Here is a 20764-nt window from a genome sequence, read left to right as displayed (position 1 = left end):
TGGAGTTATCTGCTGCTCAGCGTCACTTTCATGAAGTTAATGAAATTTGGTTTAGATACTATCAGCTATGTTCAGAGAATAACGAAGAAGTGTGAGCCTCCTTTTTGTGTGGAAGAGCATCTTTTACCGAGATAAACTGAAACAAATAGTTGGAGAAATTTTTGAAAAAAATCCCAAAGAATCTGATTTTTTGCGGGAATGTGGAGGGATATGTGTCTACTATCACCAAGAAAAAGTTAGGAGTGTCTAAGGGGTGAGCAACATATTTTTTTGGCCTTCTTTATCATCACACATTAATAGCCAAACTAGAAGCATTTTTTACCATTGAAATGGTTAAACGGAAACAAAAAACTTGGAAACTGCTATTTATATGAGAGTACGGCATAGAAGAACAAAATTTGGAATCATAAAAAACACATCCACTGCTTCAGTCTCCGTGTCAAAATAACTAATAGTTCGGCTGCTATGGCCGTTCAAAATTTGATTGATGTCAAATTCAATATTTCTTTCTTTCTCTATCTGGAAAACGGTCATTCATAGGAAAGAAGTTGATTGAAGGAAAAAAATGCAAATATAAAAATACGTCATGTGTTGTAACTTTTAAATTCATGCTCAAATTATATAGGACATATTGCAATAAAAAAATTAGGTGCATTCCAATTTCATCGCAATAAAAAAAAAAAAAAAAAGGAAAAATGTAGCGTTCTTTATGTGACTACAGAACGGTAATTTGAAAAAAAAATGAATAGAAGATAAAAGGTGCAGAATATCAAAATATTCCATGTGATGTGACTTTTAGTTTCATATCTCAAATTACATAGAAGTTATTGCAATTAAAATTTGTTACATTCATCCCCACCCCCCCCAAAAAAGGAAAGAACAAGCAAAAATGTAGCAATCTTTATGAAACTACAAAACGGACAGTCGTAGGAAAGTGGTTCATAGAAGAAAAAAAGATGCAGTAGTATGTGAAAATACATGTGATGTGACTTTTAACTTATTACTTCAAATTATATAGAAGATACTCCAATTAAAAGTTTTTGCATTCATAAAAAAAAAAAAAAAAAAAAAAAAAAAAAAAAAAAACAGGAAAAATGTAGCGCTCTTTATGTAACTACAAAACGGTTATTTGAAAACAATCTATAGAAGGCAAAAGATGCAGAATATCAAAATACACCGTATAATGTAAATTTCAACTTCTCATTTCAAATTCAGGAGATATTGCAATTGAAATTTTTAGTATCTCAATTTCATCGTAAAATAAAGGAAAAATATACATAGCCTTTTTTATGTAACTCACAATGGTCGTTTATTAAAAAAAAAAAGTGCATGGAATAAGTAAAAGATTCAGAATATCAAAATATACCATATGAGGTAATTTATTAACTTCACAACTACAATAATATTGGAGATATTGCAATCATTTTTTGAGTATTTCAGTTTCATCATGAAATATCAAAACAATGGACAATGACCTAAAAAAATTATTCATTTGAAAACAAAGTATCTAAGGAAAAGCTTTAGAAACATTAATATATACTAAAATCAAGTTTTACCTAATATTTCTAAATATAGCGAGTATATTCCAAATTTTGTTTTAAACGTAATTTCAACAACTACTTTACGGTACAAGGGGCAATCTATGAAAGAATAAAGACCCTGAAATGGGCACTACAGTTCTAATATTATTTGTAATTTGCTGCATTACAGCTTGTGGATTCTGCGGTATCCATTGTTCCAATGGAGACGCGATAATGATAAATGAAGACTTGTCAGAGGAAGATGAAGATATCTCATTTAGTTTTGATAATATTAGTTATAGATTTTCTATGAGAACTGCAGTGCCTACGTATATCACAGATTGCCCCCTTGTACCGTAAAGTAGGTGTGGAACTGTATTTAAAACAAAATTTAGAATATACTCGCTGTATTTAGAAATATTAAGTTGAAATTTGATTTATTTAGCATATATTAATGTTTATAAAATTTTCCCTTGGATATTTCGTCTTCAAATAAATTATTTTTTTTAGATAAAGAATGAATTGCCTTTTGTTTTGATTTTTCATTATGAAATTCAAATAATCAAAAAATGAATAGTAATATTTCCAATATTATTATAGATGTGACGATAATAAATTCCCTCATGATATATTTTGATATTCTGAATCTTTTATTTATTCGATGTGCTTTTATTAATAAAAAATAACCATTTTTGAGTTACATAAAAAAATGCTATATTTTTCCTATTATTTTACGATGAAATTGAGATACTAAAAGTTTCAATTGCAATATCTCCTGAATTTGAAATGTCAAGTTAAAATTTGACATTCGGCATCTTTTTTCTTTTAGATTTAAAAACAAATAAATGACCCTTTTGAAGTTACATAAAGGACGCTACATTTTTCCTTGTTTTGTTTTGCGATGAATACATCAAATTTTACTTGCAATACCTTCTATATAATTTAATATAAAGTTAAAAGTCACAGCACATGTATTTTGATATTCTGCATCTTTTTTTCTTTTATGAACTTCTTTCCTATGAATGACCGTTTTCCAGATGCAGAGAAAGAAATATTGTTAAATCTGACATCAATCAAATTTCGAGTGGCCATAGCGGCCGAACTATTAGATATTTTGACATGAAGACTGAAGCAGTGGATGTGTTTTTATGATTCCAACTTTTGCTCTTCTATGCCTTACTCCCATACGTTAAAAAAAAAAAAATACTTCTATTTTGGCCATTAATGTGTGGTAATAAAGGAGGCCAAGAAAAAAATGTTGCCCACTCCTGAGACACTAACTTTTTTTTTGGTGACCGTAGACACATATCCCATCCACATTCCCGCAAAAATCAGATTCTCTGGATTTTTTCACAGATGAAACCTATTTTCATGTTAAAATACCCATATGAAGGCTAAATGTCAACTAGAGTGGAGCAGGTATTAAGCGACCATGGCAACTGTTTCAAACTGGCACTCAGTCTGCTATCACGCTAGGCAAAATATCTTTTGAAGGGACCATGACCGGAGCGAGAGCAGACCACGAGGGCAAATGTGAATGGTTCCACTGAAATTCATGTAACATTATTGGACTGAACCGTGACTGGAGCAAGAGCAGAGTCCAACTGGACCTATAGTGTGGATTAACCCTTAGAGTTCTTCAGAACCACACGAATTGTCATTTTAGCATAACCCAAGTTCTACGAGACTCACTGGATCGTTCCTACTGAACAAACTGAGTCCTACAAGATGCCCCTGCATCACCATCAACATGCAAGCATCGAATTTGAGTTACAGAGAACCATTAGAGTTCTATGAAGCACCCTGCATTATTCATTAAGATCATGCCCACCTAAACATCTCCTCAAGTTGTCTCAGGCAACAAGATCCTACCAAACGAGGACTAAAAGTTTTACATCGAAATCTGAAGGGAAATAGAATTGGTGGGGCCAACCCTGATTAAGTGGATCCAAGAAAGGGTACACTCTGCCACGATAGATAAGAGCAGAGAAGGTAAAAGAGAGACTGGCCCTTGAGAGAAGGGAAGGAGCAGAAACAGCAGGGAAGGAGAAAGGAAGAGCAGGGAAGGAGAAAGAAAGAGAAGAGCTGGAGAAAGAAAGAACACATCAACTTGCCCTCTCCACACGAACCCTCAGCAGTGTAAACACCCTCAACAAAAAATGGGACAAGGCTGAGCCCAAAGCCTGGCTCAATCACATGGTGACCAAGAAGACCTTGTAGCAGTCCATGCTGCCATTGTGAAGGCCTTTGAGGTAACTCCCAATCGATGGAGACAAAGATGGTGAAGTCTACCAATTGAGGCAAATCAAATCTGATTCAAGTGGATCTTCAAGAAAATCTAGGCTCTCAAATGGTGGCTAGACTCGTTGAACGCTGCCTACGTAGATGAAATACCCAAACATTTCCAACCTGAGGATTTCTTACTGTATGCCCCACCCGCCCCCGGCTCTCGCCACACATTTGTGTGATAAGGCCACAAGATGATAGCTGGGCAGGCAGCTTGGACATCTATTATCATTATTTCAGTTATTACGGGCGTAAACTATACCCCCTATCGCAGGTCGCAAATAATTCCCATCTACCTTCCAAAAATGGGCAACCCCCAAATACACCAGTGTATGATCATTGCTAGAAACCAGGGCACCTCATTGAACAGTGCCATCTAAAAGCCAAAACCAGCAGAAAGTTCCCAGTAAACCACCAAATGGGCATGCCCAGAACAAACCCACCCCTGGCCCCTGAGTGAAGAGCAACAAGCGCACAACTTTCAGTGAATCAGGACCTCAAAGGCATTTTAGCCAGGCAACTTGCCGAGATTATAGCAAGCTGAGACAAACATATGCAAGCTATAAGTACTGCCCAAAGTACACTACTCCCAAGACAGTCCAGACTGTTGCTCTGTTGAGACAACCCACCTAGTTAATGAGCCTTGAAGCCGTAAACATTGCTCCCCTTGACAGCTCCACTCCACCTCAGACACCTTAGAACGTCATGGACACCAGCTCCAAGGTTAGCCTCATCAAACTAGATCAAGAACCTCCCAGTGCCGCTATTCGCGAGGACAAAATAATGGCTATCTGCTGGGTGAATGGAGACATGAAGGATCTCCCAAGGGTTTGTCTTCTAGTTACTACAGGAACTTTCATGAGAGGAAGCACCTCTTCAGAGTCTTTCAGTCCCTCACGACTGGGCGTCCCCTACTCCTGGGTCAGGACCTGGTCCAATGGAGGGACACTATCATTCCTGTCTTGTGCACGACAGCTGTGACCTCCGAAAACCATGAAGAGAAAACTCGTTCTCAAAAAGATGACCCAAAGTGCCGTGGCTGCATGACCAGCCTGGCATTCCTCAAGACGAGCCCACTCCTGAACCTACCACTGCCCTCCTCATCACAGATGCAGACACAGCAGTTCCTACCTTGAGTCGGGAACAGCTTATCCGGGCCCAAATGGAAGACGCCCCCTTGCGGTGCCACCGCTTGGGAACTGCTACCACCATAGGTGAGGAACAGGACTTGGTCAAGGATGACTCTGGAGGATGAGGCCCTCTACTGGATAACCTGGGGAAGAACAAGGCCTGGTAATGTTTTTCAACAGCTGGTAGCAGTCTCCCCCTCTCATCCATCATTGCAAAAAAATCGCCTTCATTTGGCACATGATGGTCTCGGTGGGCACATCAGTGTTGCCTGGACTATCCGAACCATCGAATGGAAGTTTTGCTGGCATGGACTACGAAAGGTGGTCAAAGTCTTCATTGCCTCATGCCTTATGTGCCAGAACAATGGCAATCCAAACAGTTATGCCAAAGGCCCAAATGAACAACATCCTGTCAGTAGGAGTCCATTTTCAAGATGTCTGCATTGACTATTACACACTTCAAGGGCGCACCAAGAGTAAGTCTGGGAATGCTCACTGCCTTACGATCATTGGTTCTTTCACAAGATATCCTGAAGCTATCCCCATCCGATGTGAGAGCTCCAAAAATGCAGTGAAAGCTCTCATCAAATTCTTTTGCCATTTTAGATTTCCCACAATGATTCAGAATGATGAAGGGCACCATTTTATGTTGTAAGTAGTTTCGTGACAGCATGGCAAACTATGGTGTCAAGCACATTTACTCCACCCCTTATTGTCCAAGCCAAGGGATAGTGGAACGCTTCCACCAAACCTTAGGCGCAACTCTAGCCAAACTTGGTCATGAAGGAGGATCTACCTGGGAGGAGAATCTCCCCTATGCCTTTTTCACCATTTGTCAAGCTCCCATTGAGATTTTGGGATATAGTCCCTTTGAATTACTGTATGCATATTCTACCACGGCCCCCTCGATATTCTGGATGAGTCCTGGGCCAGTCCAACAAAAGCAGAATGGGTGGAGGATGATTTACCAGACATTCAACAGAAATTCCGGGCTGCATGGGCAGTAGCCTGAGCAACGAAAAAGGAACTCAAGAATGAGTCAAGTTGAAATTCAATCAAGAAGCCTGAACTTGGTCTTTCAATATTGGCAACTCTGCCCTTGTAATCTGGACTGGAGTGACACGCCTCCTTAAGACCCTATTCACAGGAACTCATAATAAGGTCCTTGGCAAGAGAGGAGATTTAAATTACCTCATGAATTGCTGGCAGATGGCTCCACATAAATCTGCTCAAGCATTCCATCTCCTGAGAAGTACAGAAGACCAAGGACACACTACCAAGTCCAAGTGCGATTGTCAGAACTGTCACTATGGAGCCACCACCCTCAATAAATTCAGATACCATGCCGAACTCGACGTTATTACTCCAGGGTTGGATGACACCAAATGATCTGATATATTTCAGTTGTTCAGCAAATATGTGCAGGTAACCTGAGACCATCTGGGATGCACAGATGCTGCTGAGAATACTATAAAACTGCGGGAAGGTGTCAAGTCGATCACACAAGGACACCACAAAATTAATCTTCATAAAGCCAAAAGGATCGAGGAACTAGACAAGCTCCAGCTCGAACTTGGCTTGTTTGAGAAAAGTGACAGTGCATGGTCTTCACCTGTCAACTTGGTCCCCAAGGAAGGAGGGGGAGAAAGGCTCTGCATTAACTACAGGAAGCTAGATGAAGTAACGCAGCCTGAGCCTTACCCTTTCCCGAGGATTGAGACATGACTAGGTAGCCTAGGTAGTGCTCCATACTTAATCAAAATAAATCTTGAAAAAGGATACTGAAAGGTGCCCATTGGAGGAGTCACACCCTCTGACTGCTTTCATCAGCCCCAAGGGTTTCTATCAATGCAGAGTTGTCATTCTGCCTAAAAAATTACCAGATTTGTTTTTAAAAACTCATGAACAAGATCCTAGAAAGCATGGAAAAGTGCCATCTATCTTGTTGACATAGTGACATATTATATACTCTTGGGAGGAACACCTGAAAATTCTTTGTCAGACCCTTAAAGCCCTCCAAAAGGCGAAGTTATTTTCTAACACTAAGGTTATGAATTATCTTATGACTTAATCATATTAACCCATTAACCTTGTTCCTATGTTGTTATGTGTTAGGCAACTGTTTTGTTTTAAAAGTTTAAGAATTTCCTTGACTGCTACACTAACGTAACTAAAAGTTGTTGTAATGCAATTTCCTAGCATCATAGTTACTTCTGCGTTAAATGTCATAAGTGACACTGTATTTTTATATGAATAATCCACAGAATCATCGAAATTTTAGAGAATAATATAACACCACAGGAGGTGAAGAGAGATGACAATTTGTTCAGCTGAGTTTACGTAATTGTAGCCATTCCAACCAGATCCAACCTGAACGTCAACTTGGTTGGGGAGGTGCAATGAGGGAAACCTCTTCCATCCAAACTCACCCTCCAAGATTAAAAGTAATATACAATATAAGAATATTTTACAATCTTCAAAATAATGTTCATTGTTTTAACCTCAACTGTAGAGATGAACTGTAGGTAAAATTTGCCACTATCTGACTACTCTCACCACTAACCCCTCTGGGTAAATCCTTAATCTATTTCCCTTGTCCAAGTGACTCCCCCAAGACTTCGATTTCAGGTGATGTTCCTTTGGAGTTGTTAATCCCGCCTGAGGTAGGCAAAGCCGGCAGAGGAGGAAGACCAAAACAGAAATCAGTTCTCGTGCTCAGTAAATAACCCACGTGACTGGTGCCATCTTGGACACCTGAGCCAGATGACCTCACGCCCCACGTGCACAAACCTTATAGAAAACGAAGTCCCCACTGCCATCTACAAAGAGCAGGATCGTAATTTCCCGACGTTATAAAAGGGCTTACACGGACGCACCATCCTCAGAATACATGGGTGACTTATCCAGGACACTTCAGTCCTTTGACCCCTCAAGCTGCCCCCATGTGGCTGTTCAGAGCCTCAGTAGCTTTTGTAGTGAATACTCTTACCACTAGCCTTCATCACTGGTGCCTTGAAGACGAGGAATCTGTCTCCCAACGAAGATAATGTACCAGTCAAGATTCTTATGTCTGTCAAGTCCCTGATACTCTTTTACGTATATATTTTTCCTTTTCATAGTGCAATTATTTACCAAAGTGAGACCTGTATCTTGTTTTATTCAAAGTAAGTGTAATGTAAGTGCCTTATCCAGTGTTCCCAGAATCGAGCTGCCTGGCACATTGTGTGCAATTTCTTGATTCCTTGTCAGTGCGTTCTGTCTTGCAGCACAGTTACCGTATGTATTCTCGAACACAGATGGGAGTTAGCCTGATATGGAGCTGCTGATCATCTTGTGTACACAGTGGCATAACCACTGTTCCTCTTCCCTGAGGTGCTCTTTGAAACCCGCCCTTTGAAGAAGACCCTCAGCCGAAAGCTTTCCATATGATTTTACCTGAACCTATTATTAAAGTCACATTTCACCTTCCCGAAGTAAGTTACCATAGCCTTCAGCGTAGAGCCATATCAATATAATAAATAAACTATCTGAATTTTGTGGATATCTTACAAAGCATAGGAAATGTCATATGATTAAAAATTTTTCCTTTCCATTCGTGAAAATTTATTGATTTTATGTATATATATATATATATATATATATATATATATATATATATATATATATATATATATATAATATATATATATATATATATATATTACATACACAAATTTTCATACCAAAATACTTTCTGAGAACCGGAAGGGAAGCTACTTCGGGCACGACCCCATATAAAGGGTTAAGCGTAGTTTTATATAAAATCATGGTTAACCGTTTGTATGGGGTTGTGCCGGAAGTAGCTTCCCTTCTGTCCTTCAGAAGGTATTTTGGTATGAAAGTTTGTGTATATATAACATATATATTCACATAGAATTAATAAATTTTCACGAATGGAAAGGAAAATTTTGTAATCATCTGTCATTTCATATGCTTTGTAAGATGTCCACAAAATTCAGAGAACAATTTACAGATCTGTTTAATATTGTTATGAAAGTTCATTACTAAAATGATTAACAAAGCTTTTCAAGTATCAAAAATGTGGCTAAACTTTTTAGGGAGAGTCCTTCTTGTCTTAATTACAAGTGCCCCATCCCCCCAAAAAAAGTATTACCTCTTAAGAACAATTTGGAGAGAGAAAGTTTCTTCACACATGATAATGACATTGTTTAAAAAACAAAACGCATCATCCCAGGAACTTAAAGGGCAGTTGGAAGGAGGATAAAAAAAAAATGATCTACTTACATTGGGTAATAAAGACGCATATATCCTAATGTTAACGAGCAGGGATACATACTTCAACCCTGATCACATTCTCATCTAGACCAACTCTGAGGTGGAATAGTACGAAACTTAAAACTTTTCCAGTATTTCCACAAAATTTTGGATTTTGTGGAAGGTTTCTGCGCTCGGTCGAGTAAAGTTGCAGTCTCAGTGTGAACAATCTTCCGCCCAATAGCAATGGTTTAACTTTTCATGCAAACAAATATTAACATTGCATGCTGTGTTTTCTCAGCGAGGGCCAGGTTTTTGCAGTGACAGCGTACAACGAAAGCCAATTTTTTCGTTGATTTTTCATCCGGAAAGCCAATAGTCTCCCTCTCGCAAAATAGAAAGAAAAAACATTTTATCAACATTTAGATATTCACTTTTCAGTGAACACATCTATAAAATAACTGTGCAAAGCGAATATTTCAGCGCTCTTGGATACAAGCATTCGTCCCTATTTCCTTTTTGTATTCAATTGCCTAAAATATTCTAATACAAACAATTGCTTCTTGCAAATCTCAATAAATATGTATTTTTTTTTAGGAGAAATGCACCTTTGTTTTGTAAGGCAAAAAAAATAATATATATATATATATATATATATATATATATATATATATATATATATATAACGGAATTCCGTTGATATGCTTTGTATTATGACGTAGTTTGCAGACGGCAGGCGCCTGAAGAGATGCTATGGCTTTCTTATCATCGGGTAAAGGAATGTTCGCTATATGTAAGCGCCATTAATAAATACTTTTCGAGACCAATTTCAGACGAACATTTCTCTCATTAGTTGCGTGTCTCATAGCCATAACAGTCAAGAGCTTCAGGCACGTCATTAGCGTCATTATATGACACTTCCACTTGACAAGGTCCAATAATGTGAATGAAGGAGCACTCAGTAGACGTCAAACTTCCAAGGTCATACAACCGTGAAAACACGAATTAATTATAACCGGACACACAACTGTGCATTAGCATATCAACTAAATATTCAATTCCATGAAAATTCACAGATGAACATTTCACGTAATAGATCCCACCCAGGGAAAATTCCACCCATGAATTATCCACCGAAACTTGCTTACGAAACACAAACGACCATTTACCTCTTGGTTTTCCTTTCAGGGATCCGAAAGCCTAGCTAAGTAACAAATAAGACTAATTGCAATCACAGATACTCGGCATCGACATCGACCACGAATATAAAGTCTGAAATGACAGTCCTATAGTTGCTATTATAACCTTTTCGTGCACTACCTCTCTAAACATTCATTATTTGTGAAAACGAAAAGTATAAGTCCGTAATGAACTTGATTATACCTGCGAAAAGCATCATGAACAAACAGGAAAATCAAGTATTTACTAGAGATGTGAGCATTTTCATAAAGGCGGCAAAGCACCAATTCATAAAAAATTTTAACTGCTGAGCCGGAAATCGTTCCTCGTTGCCACACCCGTCGAGCATCAAAGAGCAATGGTCGAAGGGCGAGAAACCATATAAGCTATAAGTTCTATACACGTCTATTCAATCAGCAGGAACTGCATCTGCTACAACGCAGCTAGGGCCGAAGCAAAAGCGCAACTACAAAGGAAGATCACACATGATCTCATGATAGAGAAAATCGGAGGAGGCGTGCCCCCTGAGAGATTCCCGCCCTGCCAACATGTCGATCTGGTTATGAAATTTTGAATTTATTCAAGATTATTCATGATGGTTGTTTTTCTTGGCGTTCGGCGGCGGAATCGACGACACTGATCGAATTCTCATCTTTGCCACGCAACGTTTGGGTCGTATGACGGAACACTGAAATATTCAAACACGTCTTCGAACTCATGTCTTGGCAGTTCATATTATTATTCATAACTCATCTCTCCAACGGGCGTTTGCTCTGTTACCGAAATAGCCTTAAAAGAGACCTTTCGCAGCTATTCTTGACTTACGTCCACACATTTGTCCCTTGGACTGCTTCATGGATAGCGGGGTAGCAATGCACGTACCTTCATAGCGGTGTTTCCCTATTCATCTACATCTGACAGTTTGTTATACTTTGGCAGAAAAAGTCTGTACAATAATCATCCAACATTCACCCTTAAGATGAAATTATTTCTTACTTTGGAATTTATTATACCAATCGATGCTTCTGAGATACCTCTGGACACGATAAAATAGCAGGGGAATTAATACAGTATATATATTTTTAAAGCAATTGCATTGGAAGGAACCCATTTTCTTTATCGAAGTTTGGAACGTATCAAAGCACGACTTTCAAGATCTACCAAGAACCAGTTAGTATTGGGGTAGAGTATTTTCACAGTGCATTGAGATGATGCATCCTCATTTATAGAAACTATACGCCTCATTAGCATAAAACCCTTCCTCAGACAGAACGATTGTACATAACTTGCCAAAACCCATTACCAAAGAAAAAAATACACAAATATTATGTAATGCTACAGCTAACACCTTGTGAAGTGCTCACAGGTGTCGCCTGTAACTCCATAACATATTTTTTCACCTAGTTTTTCAACATATTTTAAATAATCGGTATTCTACCAATATGTTTAGAAAAGGATTGAAATTGGATATTATTTTGTTCTTAGTTATTACTTTTTTTTATATATTTTAAAAATGACTTACTCTACTTACGTGTGTAAGACAGAAACTAAATTAAAATTTTCTACTTGATATCTAATTTTTAAAAAAATTCATGAATGGAACTGTCCCGGAATTGTTTGTATCCTACAAACCAAACAATAACCAAATTTTCTCTATCGTTCAAGTTGGACTAAACGATATCAACATCGTCAACCATAAATATGTAACTGTATCTGAATCATACTACAATTAGGCCTATATGGTTTCCCCTAGACTATAGCAGCTGCGGTTTTTCAATGCAGTTTAACTCCTGAACAAGAATTATAAGTAATAATTATTCGGACGACTGTAATTAATCCCCAGGGGCCAGTACTAAACACGGCGAAATACATTGGACGCCCCAATCCCTAGTGGATGTCGTATCCGCGGTTACGTTCCTTGCAGCCCGTGCGGACTGCTTCTGTAGAAATACCGGCACCCTCACTATTGTATGGCATTACTTAGATAAATGTTATAAGATACAGAGCTCTTACATTTTATGAGTAATCAATATTAACACATCAAACTAAACAATGTTCTTTTAGACTGATGGTGTGATCACTTGCGCAGTAAATGAAAATGTCCGTAAATAAACTCTCTCTCTTTCACACACACACACACACACAAGACCAATTTACGCATGTCCCTGAGAAGCCTCTGAAATTATTCACCCAGAAGAAATTATTCCCTGAGAAGCCTCTGAAATTATTCACCCAGAAGAAGAGCAATAGCGTAAGGGACCCACTACAGAAAATTACTCAAACACCTGCCAAGATGGGGCCACGTTTAAAATAGTAGAACGTAAAGCGAGCCTTCAAATTAGGAAGGAAAGGCAAGTTGTCATCAAAATAAATAATTGGTCTTAGTAATACAGAGCACGCATGTTGTCTTTAGAGATTTACTGAATAATATATATATTATGAGGCGTCTCTATGGTCCAGTTGTTTCTCGGTGATCAAGAGCCGTGAGGGATGACAAACACAAACCACCTTTATCAAAGTATGTAACAGGCTTGCCCACAAACATCTGTGTTTCAATACCACTTTAATAATGTAATAGCTATGGTGTATTATGAATCTTAACTCTTCCAGGTACGCGCACACACATCATCCGACCAGGAAGTTATATTACATGAAACATTGACTTGTAGTAGGTCTAATAGAGATAACACTAAAAATAACTTGGGGGTGGTCAACATTTCTTCGTTTTGATTATATTTTCGTTAATTACATGTAACACTTTGTTAATTATCTGTAACACCTCGTTAATTACATGTAACACCTACGCTCCTATTTGTAGGTCACGTGCCGTATTTGGACACATCATGTATGTAGGTGACGAAAGTAACAAACGTTTTTAACCAAGATTTGTAATATCCTCTGTGGCACGACTTTTTTGTCTTCGATTTGAATTTCCCTACTTGCAGATGCACTCAGGTACATTTTGTTTTGCTTATTCGTTTTCATGTTTATTAATTAACTGTTACTTTTTCTGACGTACATATCGAAGTATATATCTGAACACTCAGTATTCACACTCGGTGTTGTGAGTTGTACCCTGCAAACCTATGTAAATATTTTTCATCATTCAAATCGGACCAGATCGCAATCGAGTTTCATCTGTCTTCTAGCACACATAAAGACAGATTAGGGCGAAAATATTATCTTATCGAAGGTAGCACCTACAACGTCGACCGTAATTTACCTTAGAGGCTGTATTTGATATATACTAAGAGTAGACCTATGGTTCATTCTCTCAAAGGCTCACTCATTTATAACGTAATTTATTTAAAGTTATGATGAAAGATTCAAGCTCTTACCTTCAGAAAATGCAGTGGTGACGCGTTCAGCCAAACTGTGCTCGTAGTTTTAATTCCTTTGTTCTAGGCCAATTGAAATACATCTGAACCGGTATACTGCTTCACATCGACTGAGGTGGTCTTGTACATTAAAAGGCCCGAAAAAAATTAAAGCCAAAAATGCTACTTAACTAATAACTGACTGCATTACACTAAAGTAGTATTTGCACAAGTCCTTGTGAAAGCTTCACCTTGATTGAAATTAATCACCCAGAAGAACAGCAGCAGCTTAAGTCATCTACTACAGACCCTATTCAAACACCGGTCAAGATGGGACTGACTGCGTTTCAAAGTTAGGGCGTAAAACGAGTCTATCCGACATTGGAGGGAAAAGCACCCTAATAAGGAGTAACATAACGGTCAATTAGCACTCAAGAACATTATTATTTTCGTTATGAAATGAGAAACTATATTTTGAGGAGTAAATACATACCGTGCACGCCCCTTTTGGTGGTTTATTGATATGCAATATTCGCGACTCCATAAGTCTACTAATGTTCGTGTAAAGTTGTTTCTCGGTGATCAAGGAACCACTGGCACATACCACCTAAATCTACGTATGCAATAGGCCTAGTCAGAACTCTGTTTCAGTAACATTTTTGAAAACGTAGTATCCATGGTAATATGTATTTTGAATCCCAAGCTATAAAGGTTGTTAACTTCAGTAATGCATCCTCCGACTAGAAGCTTGAGAAGTGGAATATCGACTAGTCAATAGGTATGTGAGAATCAAAATCAATTCTTGATAATTTGGGATACTCAACATCCCGCTGGTTCGATTACATTTTCGTTAACTACCTGTAGATCTAAGCTGCTATGTGTAGCCCATTTGTCACATTTAGATGGATTAAGGCGGCAGGTGACGATGACGAGCAACTTCATGAACCACTCAACTGTACAAGTACTTATATGGCACGTCTTTCCATAGTCTTATATCTGAGCTCGCTTGCTTGTGGGTGCACTCATGTACAATTTTCATAAGCTAATTCATTTTCATGTTATTTACTAGCATCTTGTTATTGTGTTGACTTCTTTCACTAAAATGTATTTTTGTTATCATGCCTTCAATGTTTGATGGTTGGACCAGTAACTACAGTAAAATTTGACTACCGTAGTTTTCCCTGCTATTTTCTCTGCTCTGATTTTTTTATTAGTGCACTTAAAAAGGAAAGTTTTCGCGGTGAAGAATCGTCAAAAATTTATGGATATCCACCAAACTAATCATCTGCAGGCATTACCTTCGACTGTTTTCTACCAAGTTCACAAAACTTCGGTCCTCTGATCTTAAGACATCCTGAAAACACGCACACACACACGCACACACACACACACACACACACACACACGGGTCATAACAGCCTCCTTGGCGGAGGTAAAAGGTAGTAGCTATTCAGGGAAATTCGTATCAAACATGAAATTAAAAACACCCAATTAATTATTTTCTCTTTCCTTGAAATCCCTTTGAACATTCTTAGAAAACTGTTCATTGAACATATCTTTTCCATTCTTAATTCAGATGTCTATATGATATACATCACAAATGAGGAAGAGATAAACTCCAATATATGTATATATATATATATATATATATATATATATATATATATATATATATATATATATATCCCACAGGTGAAAAAATAAGAGATATGTGTGGTAAATGAATCAATCGCTAACGTGATTATAATCATATACATACACATACACACACACACACACACACACACACACACATATATATATATATATATATATATATATATATATATATATATATACATAACATATATATAGAATACCTATATGAGATTATAATCATCCGGACACGTGTTTATATATCTCTCATAACCACAAGGAAAAAGGCAAAACTGAGTGTAGGTCCTGACCAGTTTCGGCTTTATTTCTAAACCGGTCAGGACCTACATCCAGTCTGTCATGTTTCACTGTGGTTATGATATATATACATACATACATACATACATACTATATTATATATATATATATAGATATATAATATATATATATATATATATGTGTGTGTGTGTGTGTGTGTGTGTGTCTGTGTGTGTGTGTGACGCATTGCTGGTAAGATCGCTAAGTAAGCTCAACGGGAAAAACATTTCAATGTTTTGTCAATCAGGTCGATTCCAAACCCCTTATATTCTTCAAACTTTACCCATAATGTAGAGTTTAGACGAGGGCCAGAGCAGGCATAAGACAGCTCTTTTAATCTAAACGATCAACCATCGGTCACCCGTAAAGAAAAGAACTTTGACATTACATACACAGTATTGAACCTTTTTAAGATACATAAATACTGAAAATACTTCAGTTTACTCCTTTACTTATTTTATCATTTTAAATTGCAATAAGACGAAATCTCACAAGAGCTCAACGCAACGGTGGACGAAATAATTCCTTAAAAGAGACAGAAACGATCTGCAGTTTAGGTCCAAAAACTTTTGGATTAATCAACAATAGGAATTAGTCGACTTTTAAAGAGAATTACATGTGTGTGTGTGTGTGTGTGTGTGTGTGTGTGTGTGTGTGTGAGAGAGAGAGAGAATGTAGGTGTGTGTGTCAGAGTTTGTATGTGCCTAATTGCATTAAAATTACGTGTTATGTGTAGATTCATAGTCTACTTTGGAGTATAAAGTTTATAAAGTTACTTAAGCAAACATATTAAATGCCTGTACGTGTTTCATTGTAATAACGATAATCAGACGTTCTTTCACATTGACTCCTTGCATAGGACATGGCAATTAATGAGGTCGTGCTTTGAAAATGTGACAGTTTTTACTGTATATTACCTAATGAATTATGAATTTAAATCATGAGTGAATAAAACTACAACAGGGTCGAATCCAAACCAGGCATGTACTGCCTGCAGAAATCTAATTCTTAAATGATACTAGCAGTAAGTTATTCAAACTTACCTCTTCAGAAATGTTAAAAGGACTGTAAGCTAAAAACTGTTACTAAAGACTTGACTGACATGACCTTAAAAGAGACAGAGAGCTTATAAATTTCAGGCCCAAAAACGAAATGATATATATATTTTTTAATCTATTTTGTATTGAGCTGGCTTAGGATGACGTCAATTGGATTTAGAAACAGTTAGGATTGATTATATGACTTTTTTTTAAGAAACGTTAATCTGGAATGGATTAATTTTTTCTAACCATTAACAGTTGCATGAATGTTAAGATGTAAACACACATACATACACACACACAGCATATATATACATATACATATATATGTCTTATATAATTATATATGCATATATATGCATAGACACAAACATACGTACACACATACATGAATGATGTTGTAAGGTATGAGTATATATTCTTATAACCTTGATAATGGAGCTAGGCCTTGGAACACAAGTCATAAAACTATGCAAATGCCTGAGATGACTTCCTCACCTTACGATTATACCTGGGCTGTTGAGTGCAACCACCCATCCTTCTACAGTCTACACACACACACACACACACGTATATATTAGATATAGAATATATATAATATGAGATCAGATATATAGACTATATAATATACACACACATATATACATATATATATATACATACATATATATATATATATATATATATATATATATATATATATATATATATATCCCTTGGGGTAGGTCGAGGGAACTGCTAAGTGAAGTTGTGGAAGAAAGTGAAATTGCAGAGATAGGTATTCAAATGATTAGCCAACCGAGTGAGGCAAGTACGTGTCTTCTCCGAAAGTTAATCGAGCTGTAAGTGAGCGTTTTTTCCACCCTCCGCTGACCGTGATCAATACTGAAACGTACTCAAGAATTGTTTTCGAGAACTGCTCTTTGCTTGTTTATTTAACCCTGAGTGATTGTGGAAAGTCTTTGTTTGGAAAGGCTACAAGAAACTACATTAATTTTTGTTGTATTCAAGATGCGATAACCAATCAATGAAGAAGAAAAATCACAGTATTTTTTGCAATCTAAATTTCCTGCATACAAAATGAGAGAGAGCCAAGGAGGCTCTTGAAAGGTCTTGTATAATTTCTGATTTATCTAGAAAATAAGATAATTATATAGTCGTCTTTTGATTTCATTGTTCATAATACTTTGAGAAGCTGGAATCTAATAACAGCAATGATAACAACAGCTATGAAACAAAGCCATCCACTAATCCAGAATCCTCTTAACAGAGTGATGAAAGAATAAAACATGAGCAAACAAAACTTCTGTTTCATCATGACTGGATTCATTAGGACTTAGTCTCACATTATCAATTATATTTTGTTAGTATTTTGCATACTTTATTTCTTCTTCAACACTTTTAATTTGATTAATTTACTCATTTTATTATAATTTATTCAAAAATTTTTGTTTCTTATTTTATTCCTGTTATATTATTTTTCTGTCGAATTTCTTGTTATCATTATCATTATTATTATATAAATAAGTAAGGATGCTAAATCTTTTCGTCTACCATTTAATGTTTTCTACATTTATAATGATTCTAATTCTTATTATCAATATTATTATTACTATCAGTAATGTTTGGGCTGAAATAGCATATTATTATTATTATCATTAAATTCTGTGTTGTTTCTTTTTTTTATGAGCTTTGCTTTTATGCAGTTGGGCTGAAATAGTATGTCGTTGTTATTATTATTATTATTATTAGTATTTCGTCATTATTATTATTACTATTAGTATTTCGTCATTATTATTATTACTATTATTTCTATAGTAACTCTTGGTATTTATATTTTACTGTTAGGAAGCTCTTTGTCTTAGTACTGCTTCAGAAATTGAGAAACCTCTGGTTAACGACATGTGATATGAGGGACGAAGTTGGAAGCCATCCCGTCCCTACAGCCAGACCTCCATCCCCTTAAACTCACGTATTGCATAACATAACATCCTCTCTCTCTCTCTCTCTCTCTCTCTCTCTCTCTCTCTCTCTCTCCATAGCCAAGGGTAAAATATCGAAGCGAAAAATCTGATCCAAAGTTTACCCTGTTATGCGCCTGACAACGGCGCCGTTATAATGATAACAAGTCCATACTGATGGCCAGTTGCATAGTTAAAGTAGACATTAGATGAAGGCCTTTTATAGATATGTAGTTTATATATATATATATATATATATATATATATATATATATATATATATATATATATATATATATATATATATATATATATATATATATATATATATATATATACGTATGTGTATACATAACTACATATATGCATATATATACTTATATGTATATAATATATTATATATATATATATATATACATTTACATATATACAGTATCTATATCTTTATTTAATAGGTAATGTAAAAACAGCTAAAGACAGCCCAAGGACTCAGTCCTTAGTATTCCAGGAACCATATCATGAATCGTTTTTCTGATCACATGCGAGAGGAAACGTGCAGGATATCAGTCAAAAGAACCCGAAGGACAACGGCCGATAAGAATAAATGAATTAAGTATTGATAATGCTATCAAATATACCAGTATAAAGGTATAATCGGAAGTGAGTTTCAGTCACTTAATCTTACTGATACTATTTATTCTTAAGATACTTAGAATAACTCAAATATCATGGGATATATTTGATGATGATGAAGAACATCTTATTCCATTACTGTAACCGCTTACTTTTGAGTATTAGTCACCAAATCCTGCTCGTACCATTTATCTTTCTAAGAATTTCTCGGACAGATGAGGTGTTAGCGTGAAGATCTTGGGATATATGTTGATGAAGCATAACTTATTTCATTATCGTAATGACTAAGGTAATAACCAAAATAAAGCACAGCAAAAAAGAAGAATGTTTACCTTTCTCCCGTCGAGGGCAAAGGACAAAACAGACTAAACCCTTTAATTACTAATGTTACATGCTTGACAAATTTGCTCACTTGATTTCACCGATAGCAAATAACATACCACGCCCAACAATTTCTTTGTATCTGCGTAAATAAAACGATTCGATATATTTATATAATTTTGACTTTAAAATTGTATGACACTACGATTTGTCTGAATTTGGCATCATTAACAAGTGGCTTTCGTATTTAGAAATATTCGTAGAAAAAAAAAAAAAAACTCAGCGCGTGCGCACAAACGCTAGAATGTCATTTATAGCAGTCAAGGATACGGAACTTTACAAGGTAAGATGGGCTCATAGCAACTAACATTAATAAGCGACGCATCAACAAGTCTCTTACATTGATTGTGCTCCATTGAGTGTCAATATTTTCTAAAGGCAAACTTTAGCGTATTCACCAGAGGGAACATGATGAATTTTTAAAAATGTTTACAAGTTTATATATAATCTTTGAATACGTTTGTAGACAGTTCATCATGTGGTTAATACCTGATGCAAATCATAAACACTTGGCGCTCCTTAAAATGCTGTCTATAATTATTATTATTATTATTATTTATTATTATATATATATATATATATATAATATATATATAATAATATATATCCATACATACATACATATACAAAATGAAACATATTAATATATATAATAATATATATATATATATATATTCATATATATATATATATATATATATATATAGATATATATATATATATATATATATATATATATATATAATTACACCCGTCATACAAGAGTACGGCTTCAGAAGATGTTACCTTCCCAGTTCTCAGCAATGAATTTTAGATAAGTTGAACGCCCACGTCTTCTTTGCCCTTCTTGCGTTCCGCCCCAGTCGGCTGCCTACCAGTTAACTAATTCATTGCGTATGTATACCAACAGAAGTGCAATACGAATTTACAGAATTCGACCAAAGGGTCCAGGATGTTCCAGAATCGATTCTGTTGAGACCTTTGGTTTGCAATATAAGAGTCTATAATTTCCACTGGGTTAACATTTATAAGTGCTGCAAACTGAATTTAGAATGTTTTTCTTGCTTCACTTTATACTTGTAAATGCCCGTCAACTACAGCCGGAAGATA

General features: G+C 36.1%; 1 long non-coding RNA gene across 2 annotated transcripts in view; it reads right to left on the bottom strand.

Annotated features, from left to right (window-relative positions):
- Positions 1–14011, bottom strand: part of LOC135225024 (uncharacterized) — a 41365-nt gene extending 27354 nt beyond the window's left edge. For both annotated transcript variants that reach the window (XR_010316880.1, XR_010316879.1), the window contains exon 1: positions 13708–14011. This is a non-coding gene — a long non-coding RNA (uncharacterized LOC135225024). The remainder of the gene's footprint in view (positions 1–13707) is intronic.
- Between the last annotated feature and the right edge of the window lie 6753 nt (positions 14012–20764).

This window comes from Macrobrachium nipponense, chromosome 12, assembly GCF_015104395.2.
Source record: "Macrobrachium nipponense isolate FS-2020 chromosome 12, ASM1510439v2, whole genome shotgun sequence".
Taxonomy (NCBI): Eukaryota; Metazoa; Arthropoda; class Malacostraca; order Decapoda; family Palaemonidae; genus Macrobrachium; species Macrobrachium nipponense.
The sequence above is the reverse complement of the archived record's forward strand: the minus strand, read 5'-3'. Positions and strand labels throughout refer to the sequence as shown.